Source organism: Neophocaena asiaeorientalis, unplaced genomic scaffold, assembly GCF_003031525.2.
Source record: "Neophocaena asiaeorientalis asiaeorientalis breed wild unplaced genomic scaffold, Neophocaena_asiaeorientalis_V1.1 scaffold25, whole genome shotgun sequence".
Taxonomy (NCBI): Eukaryota; Metazoa; Chordata; class Mammalia; order Artiodactyla; family Phocoenidae; genus Neophocaena; species Neophocaena asiaeorientalis.
In genome coordinates, this window is record NW_020172492.1 from 3856599 (window position 1) to 3864630 (window position 8032).

An 8032-nucleotide genomic window follows, 5' to 3' on the forward strand; every position below is an offset into this window, starting at 1 on the left:
CACTGATGAAAGAAATTAAAGATGAAACAAACAGATGGTGGGATATACTCTGTTCTTGGATTGGAAGAATCAGCATTGTGAAAATGACTATACTATCTGAAGCAATCTACAGATTCAGTGCAATCCCTATCAAACTACCAGTAGCATTTTTCACAGAACTAGAACAAAAAATGGCACAATTTGTATGGAAACACAAAAGACCCAAAACACAATAGCCAAAACAATCTTGAGAAAGAAAAATGGAGCTGGAGGAATCAGGCTTCCGGACATCACATGATACTACAACGCTACACTAATCAAGACAGTATGGTAATGGCACAAAAACAGAAATATAGATCAATGGAACAGGATAGAAAACCCAGAGATAAACCCACGCACATATGGTCACCTTATCTTTGATATAGGAGGCAAGAGTATACAGTAGAGAAAAGACAACCTCTTCAATAAGTGGTGCTGGGAAAATTGGACAGATACATGAAGAGAATGAAATTAGAACACTCCCTAAGACTGTACACAGAAATGAACTCAAAATGGATTAAAGACCTAAATGTAAGGCCAGGCACTATAAAACACGGGAGGGTGGGTGGGAGACGCAAGAGGGAGGGGATAGGGGGATATACGTATGCATATAGCTGATTCACTTTGTTATACAGCAGAAACTAAGACAACACTGTAAAGCAATTATACTCCAATAAAGATGAAAAAAAAAAGAAAGCAGGAACTATGTTATGAAGGAATTTATATGCCAGAGTAAGAAGCTTGGAAATTGTGCATAATGAGCGTCCATTAATGGTTTAAGCAAGAGGGTGTCTTGTTAGGATTTTTAATTCAGAAAGCTTTCTGGCAGAATACAAAAGTGAGTCACAGTGAGGTAAGACTGGCAAAGTGGGTGCCAGTTAGGTGGCTGTTGGAAAGGCAGAAAAAATGATGGGACCCTGATTTATAGCAGGGACAGTGGTGATCGAAATAAATTGTATCAGTAGAACTTATCAATTAATTAGATCTGAGATCAAAGGAGAACTGTTAAAATGACTCCTTGCCTTTAGACTCAGGTATCTCAATGATGGGTGACCAGTAACGGAAGGAATACTAGAGGATGCGAAGGTCTTATTGCCCGGAGGTAAGGTTGCCACATCATTTTCAATGATGAGATGTTTGCATAACAGCCAGGTGGGGCTGTGCATCCGGATTAGACAAACTTGGGCCACCCCACTGGCATGACTCTGGGAGGGACCCTCACAACGGGTTCACAAGGTCATGTGCTCTTGTAAAATTTTTAGCAACAAAGTATTTTAACCACAGTTGCCTAAGACTGCTGCCCCTTTTACTCTGACTTCCCTCCACTACACTTTCCGTCTTGACAGTGGCTGGGTGAGTTTGGGGATCTGCCTGAAAGGCAATGATGATACACTGGTTTGGGTTTAGAATAAAGTGTTTGGGAGCTTCACAATCCTGGTGCTAGCCATCCTGGTTCAGGAAAGGCTTTCAGGCACACGTGTACGGCCCTCTGTGCCAACTCACCTGACGTTACAACGTGCAGGGGCAGGGCCAAGTGTCCCGGGTTGCCTGGTGTAGAAACGTGGGTCACGGAGGAGGAATAAAGTCTGAATGTATGGAACCACGAGTTGTTCTGTGGAAAACTCTTAGAATCATCCAGATGTGAAAAACTTTGAGTGAAAGATGTGGCTTTTACTAATGCTTGATCAAAATAGAAGTTCTTTTCTTTCATGAATATATTTGATACTGAAACACATAATTATAAATGCAGAATAAATTTTAATTTTGAAGGGAATTTAAGAAATGAACTTTATCTGAATTCCTCCGTTTATTGGACACAAACCTATAAGAGGATTACACACAGCGCATTCATCTGGGTGAGAGGTCTTATGGTTTTTTTTGCATTCCAAATATCAGTAATAAGAAACAAAAGCTGACTAACCACACCAGATGAAAGAGTGATTTATCTGTCTAGTCTCTCTATCATGTTACCAAACGATTAATGAAAATGGAGTAAAATATAGAGTTGTGTCAGACAGTTAATGAAAATGTGTTACTTTTTTGGTTTCTATGATACTGTGGTATTTGTCAGCCTTTTAAAAATTATGTGGTTTTTTTTGTTTGTTGTTGTTCTAAGTATGTATTCACTTCTTAAACTAATTTTGTATTCAGAATTCTGTGTTCCGTTTCTTAAAGAGGACCCTCTATACGGTATAAGCTTTGGACCTCACAGGATCTGAATTGCTCAGCAGTCAGAATATTCGTAGTGATGGAGACTGGGGCTGGGGATGCTCTCAGGAGAGTGTCCTGGGACTGGGAAGGAGAACGAGAATGGAAAGCTGAATTTGGGAAACTAAGGAGAAGGCAGAGAAAGAGGAGCCTGTGAAGCAGATGGAACAGGAGCAGCTAGGAAACAAGGGCACTAGTGGGAAACGGTGTCACAGAGATCCCGTGAGTCGAGTATTCAGAAGGAAGCAGTTAACAGTGTGCAGTTCCACAGAACGGCCATCATGAGAGGGCTGGGAATTGGTCACCAGATTTAATCTCAAACAGCCATGACATTTCAGGGAAAAGTGAGCGCCAGTGACGGAAGCCCCTCTTGTACTAAGTTAAATAGCGACTTGGAGAGGAGCAAGTGAAGGCCACGTGCAGACCACACATTTCCATGATGCTTGGAGGTGAAGAGTATAAACTATGGTAGAAGTAGAGCAGGGACGAAGAATAAGATACGGCTGTTTCATTCGAAGTGGAAGACCTGAGCGTTTGTAACTGCTGGTGGAAGCTGAAAGAGGAGAAGCATGCACTTCTTTTACATCCTTCAAAACCACGGGACACAGGTAGTCCTACAACTTCACTTGTTGAATGGAATTCCTTTAACATTAAACCTACGTCATCCTCCTTCAGTCATTCTGCTTTTCTACAAGATATTTCTGTTAGTTGTAGCTTGATTCCTCTATTCTTCCAAGGCCCAAATCTTGAAATCCACCTTCGTTACGTTTGTTTCGTCAACCGCAGGTGATCTTCGCTGTTTCTCTCCCAGCCGGCTCTCTTCAGTGCGCCTGCGCCGTGGTTTTCGGCGCGGTCCCTGCCCTCCTCTCCGGTAGGTGGGCCCTGCGTTTTCACACATTGGTCCACAACTTTTCTTTTCCAAGTCTCAGCTGACCGCGTTTTAACTTGTCCATGTCTTTATATTTATGTATTTTGTATACCGTGATAGTAATTATCAACACGTACCCTGCAGTTAACATTTATACCATAGTTCTTTTAATTGTATATTACGTTGTGCAAAGCAAAATTGTATATTACGTTGTGCAAAGCAAAAACTTACTTTTCTCTGTGAAAATGCTTTAAGCTCTGAGCTGCTGAACAAATTCTACTGTCTTTCAGTTTATGGTACACTTTTTGAAGACTTTAAAAAACCTCTTGTGTTTTCCACACTGCTTACCTCAGAATTGTTAATTCAATGGGAAATTCTTAAAACTCAACTGATCAGACAGTAGTAATTAAACACATAAATAGACTGTTATGGTCTTTCAATACTGACTGAAGAAATGTTCTTTTATGTTTCAGGGCTAATAATTACATTTTAATTTTAATTACAGAATGAGAAAATAAATGTGTTTTGCTTATATTTAGCCTCTTTTTTCAAAGTTATTGAATTAGAAAATAGGTCTTCTAATTTGATTAATACTTGCTTGCATTTTTTTCTGAGGCTTTACTCCTATTTGAAATGGAGGTATTATGAAACAGTTTGTATGAGCTTAAAAATGACCAGTTGAAATAAGTAATTAATGCTTTCAAAAGACAGAAACAGAGTACCTTAAGAGGATCTATGTATATGTTAGTATATTCATGTAACTTTAGATTTCTCAATGAAGTTCTAAATTTACTTCAAGCCATTATGTAATGATACTTTTCACTCTTCATTGGTTTCTACCACTTAATATAAAAACTACATTTGGGAAAATGGCTTTTATCTGGCTTAAAACACAGTGAGGGCTCATTGTTTGAAGTTTCCAATCAATCTTTAATCTTTTAGTGTTGGTGCTTGTTTACTCATTTTAAAAGACTGCTTCTAGCAAAAAAAGAAAATCCTATAAAGGAATCTATAGAGTTGTTCTACAATAAACATGCTTTAAAAGCAAATTTTTAGTAGCTCAATCATAAATTCGACATTTAAATCTCCCTCAAAGTGCTCTTGGTTTTTAATAATGGATTTTGGTATGGTCCCATAAAAGATTCATGTTCAGACCTTTGACAAATACTGCTTTGAATAATTAATTTCAAAATATATTTTTTCTAATACATAATAGGAATTTCCTCTGTCTTTTCTGTTTATAAGAAGTAAGGAAAACCAGTCTTATGATTTCGATTCATGATTATGTCTTTGTGGCAAACATGACATATTTGGAGAGAAGAACAAAAACAATCATTCAAAGGCATTATTCACAAAAATATTTACTTTTTAAAGACCTAAAACTGAAACTTTTAAAGTAAGATATTTTAATTAAAATATATGAAACAAATACAAGAATATTTAATATACCTACATTATGAAAAATTTTATTTTTTCTTCTTATCAGTTTTTAAAAAGAACCAGATATTTATTATATTTTATATCTAAGCCATCATCATTCACAAAATTAATTTACAACTTATTTTCCCCAATGCACATAATGAATAAAAGTATCAGAATAAGGAAACCACACCATATTTTAAAAAAAATTAACCATTTCAAAATTCTTATTTGTAAAAATATAAGTCGATGAAATGATGTTTTTTGTGAGATATCCAGGAATAGTTAAACAATCATCACCCCAGGAAAAAATGTGAATTTAACAAGATAGATTTCTGTTTTTCAGAAATATTCATTGCTGACTTTAATCTGGATACAACACAAGGCATGAATATTCAATGACTAAACAATAACCCAGTTAAACTTCATTGGTTTTTTTTTTTCTCTAGTAGGCATCCAATCCAATTTTTGTATCTTAAATGAAATAAGGAGAAAAAAATGTTGTGGTTTCTTAAAGAAATTAGGTCATTTAAAAAATGTTATTTTCCCACCTTCTGTTTGTTATACTTGGAAACACACTAATATCTATTCAATTATGATTATAATTAATTTTGCATATATATTTTACATTCAAATGCACACTATAAATAGTAATTGTAATAAAACATATTAAATTCCTCTGAAATGGCATAGCTAAAGTAAATAGTTTTCCTTTAATATTCATTCCCCATGCTCTCCCATTAAAATGCAATGGCAAATCTGACAAAACAATAAGGGGAACACAGGGTAAGTGACTCTTTATTCATATAATAATTGACTACTGCTGTGACAACATACCACCTTTTTCACATAGTTGTGAAGAGTTCACTTTAAATTAATTGGCATCACCATGATATAAATTACAAGACTGTATAGTTGGGAAGCAAATCAGGCCCACATTAGATATAATTGGGTGAAACTGATATAGGGATTTTGTGGGTGAAGGTTAGAAATGGAATTTTTGCACAGGAAATAAATGTATGAGACCAAATTGTTTTTGTTTTTAAGCATTTTCTTTTTCTTTTTTAATGGATCTCTTTAGTTATCTAACAATGATTCGTATTGATTACTTAACTTAGGACATGGCTTGTAGGATTTGGAAGATTAGCTGATCAGCTTCCATTTAAATGAAAGGAAGATCCATTTAATCTAAACTTCAAGTCCTGGATAATGGATTTGACCTTTTCTTGAAATATTGGAAAATAAATCCAGACTATTCTTCAATGTTATGGGCCAGAATGCTACTATTTGTATAAAAGCCAAGGTGATACTAAGCTTATTAGAAAGGATATTAGAAAGGAAACAGAAAAACACTTTTTTTTTTTTGCTTTTGTTATATCAGCATGTACTCTCATCAGGAAAATTATGGATACACAGTTACTACATCACACAAAATTAGAAAACTCTAGAAAAAAGTAAAACAATGAAGGCAAATAGAATGAATTCTATATAAACACAGACTAAAAAAAAGTTTGGGAAAATAAAGTTTGACACTAGCTCATGTTTGTAATGCCCTAAAGGTTTTAGATTTTTATAATATAGTATTAGTAAAAAAAAAAATCTGTTGATTATATTTTGAGGCTGAAATATATCCTTCCTATGCGAGGTATTTGCATAAACTTATAGGAATCAGTACTCGTTACTGATGAATTTTCACTGTTTGATATTTAAATAAATTCAAAAGGATTTTAGATAAATTCATGGATTGTAGCTCCACATTGGATTGTTAAAGAAGCTAAAATTCTTTTTGGAATATGTATATCATTTGATTTCTCTAGGTCTCATCTAATGGAGGGCAAACATAAATTGCTTTAAAATATATTTTGTAGGAATATTCTGTTTCTGTCAGGAAATAGAAAACACTGTGCTTGGGAGAACTCTTCTGATAATTTGAAGATCATTATCTATGTCACTATCTTGTAATTTTATTACTGCTTAGCTTAGTTTTTAATATAAGTACTTCATTTCTTAAAACCAATGTAAATATTTTTAGAAAATGGCATTATACCATTAATGAATATTTAAGTATGTTACCAGGAGTGTTAATGTTGTTATTCATTTTTTTTGCCAGTTAATCTTTTATTTAAAAATCCCATCCATAAAATCACTCATCAGTGATAACTGATGAATAAAGTAACATATGGAGTGAAAGAGACATACAGAGAACAACATATGAAAGATATACATCTGATGTTTTACCAAAATTCCTCACTACCAAGTGTTCAAAAACCTGAAATTGATTTTATTCCCAAAACTTGCAATTGTTTTCTTTTCTGTTCTATTAAGTCAGAACATCTATAATTATAGCCTGGGATGGGGAATGAGTTCAGGAGGTGAGAAGGAAGGATTGCAGGTGAGGGTCTCTGGTTGGGATCTCTTAGAGGTCATTCAACATCCAATTTTTTCACAGATCATTTTGACACCCACTGTATTTTTACCCACTGCCAATCATCTGCTTCTAGGTGGTGAAAGTTGATTTGTGACTGACTGTGCATTCTTAGAGAAAACCTGAGAGGCAGTCTCTGAACAGGAAGTCTTGCTGTATGACAACAAGAAGGAATTTGCAAACTGATGGTAAAAGGTCAATTTGCATATTCAATGAAAGGAACAGTGCGGTGTTTGAGGATGAGTAGGATAGTAGATTCTCAGGCCGCGGCAGTTCTAATGGGGAGGAGATGCCTCTGCTGCTGTGAGAACAAGGTGCTGGCTGTGGCCCCATGGGAAAAGCACTGTTCCTACCAGCTCTGCCTCTTATCAGCACGTGCCCTTAAGAAATAACCGAGATCTCGGGGTTTTACGTCTAAAAGGAGGGGATGTGATTTTAATTTCTAAGGTCCCTTCTGTCTTTTAAGGTTTTTTTTTTCATCTCTAGGAATAACTTTTCAAATTTCCTATTTAAGTAGAGACTAAATTAAGGTTGGAACCTTCAAAAGAAATGTTGAAAAGGGTATATATAGCTCTTTTCCATTAAGTGCACCTTACGGGGGACTGAATATTCACAATCAGTGTGCATAATGTCTTCCTTTAAAGAATTTGCAAGTGTCCAGGGAATGTTCCGTTTGCATGATGTGTTTAAATGTTTATTTTTCAAGACAAAGGGGAGACAAAATTTTGTCTATCGAATGATTTGTAGAAACATAAAATAAATCCTGCTATTTTTCCTGCATTTTCTAATGTTCAAATAATCTGCAAAATACAGATATCAACAAAGTTAAATAAATCTGTGAAAATAAAATGGAAACATGGAAGATCTGTTGAATCTTTATAGCTTTTCATATGAACGTGAAATTATTCATAATTATCATGGGACATTTACATGTAGAAAGAGGACAATTTTAGGAACATCTCAAAATAACTGCATTTAAAAAAATTTCTTTGAGTTTTATAAACAAGTTCCAGTGCTGAAGGAGTGAGTAGATACTTAACTCCACAGTTATTTGAGTAGATAATATTGCAGTAATTTTTTATTTTATGGTATAG

General features: G+C 35.0%; 1 protein-coding gene across 1 annotated transcript in view; it reads left to right on the plus strand.

The window, feature by feature from the left end:
* Positions 1 to 8032, plus strand: part of LOC112395160 (uncharacterized) — a 404375-nt gene that overhangs the window by 393810 nt on the left and 2533 nt on the right. The window lies entirely within an intron of this gene.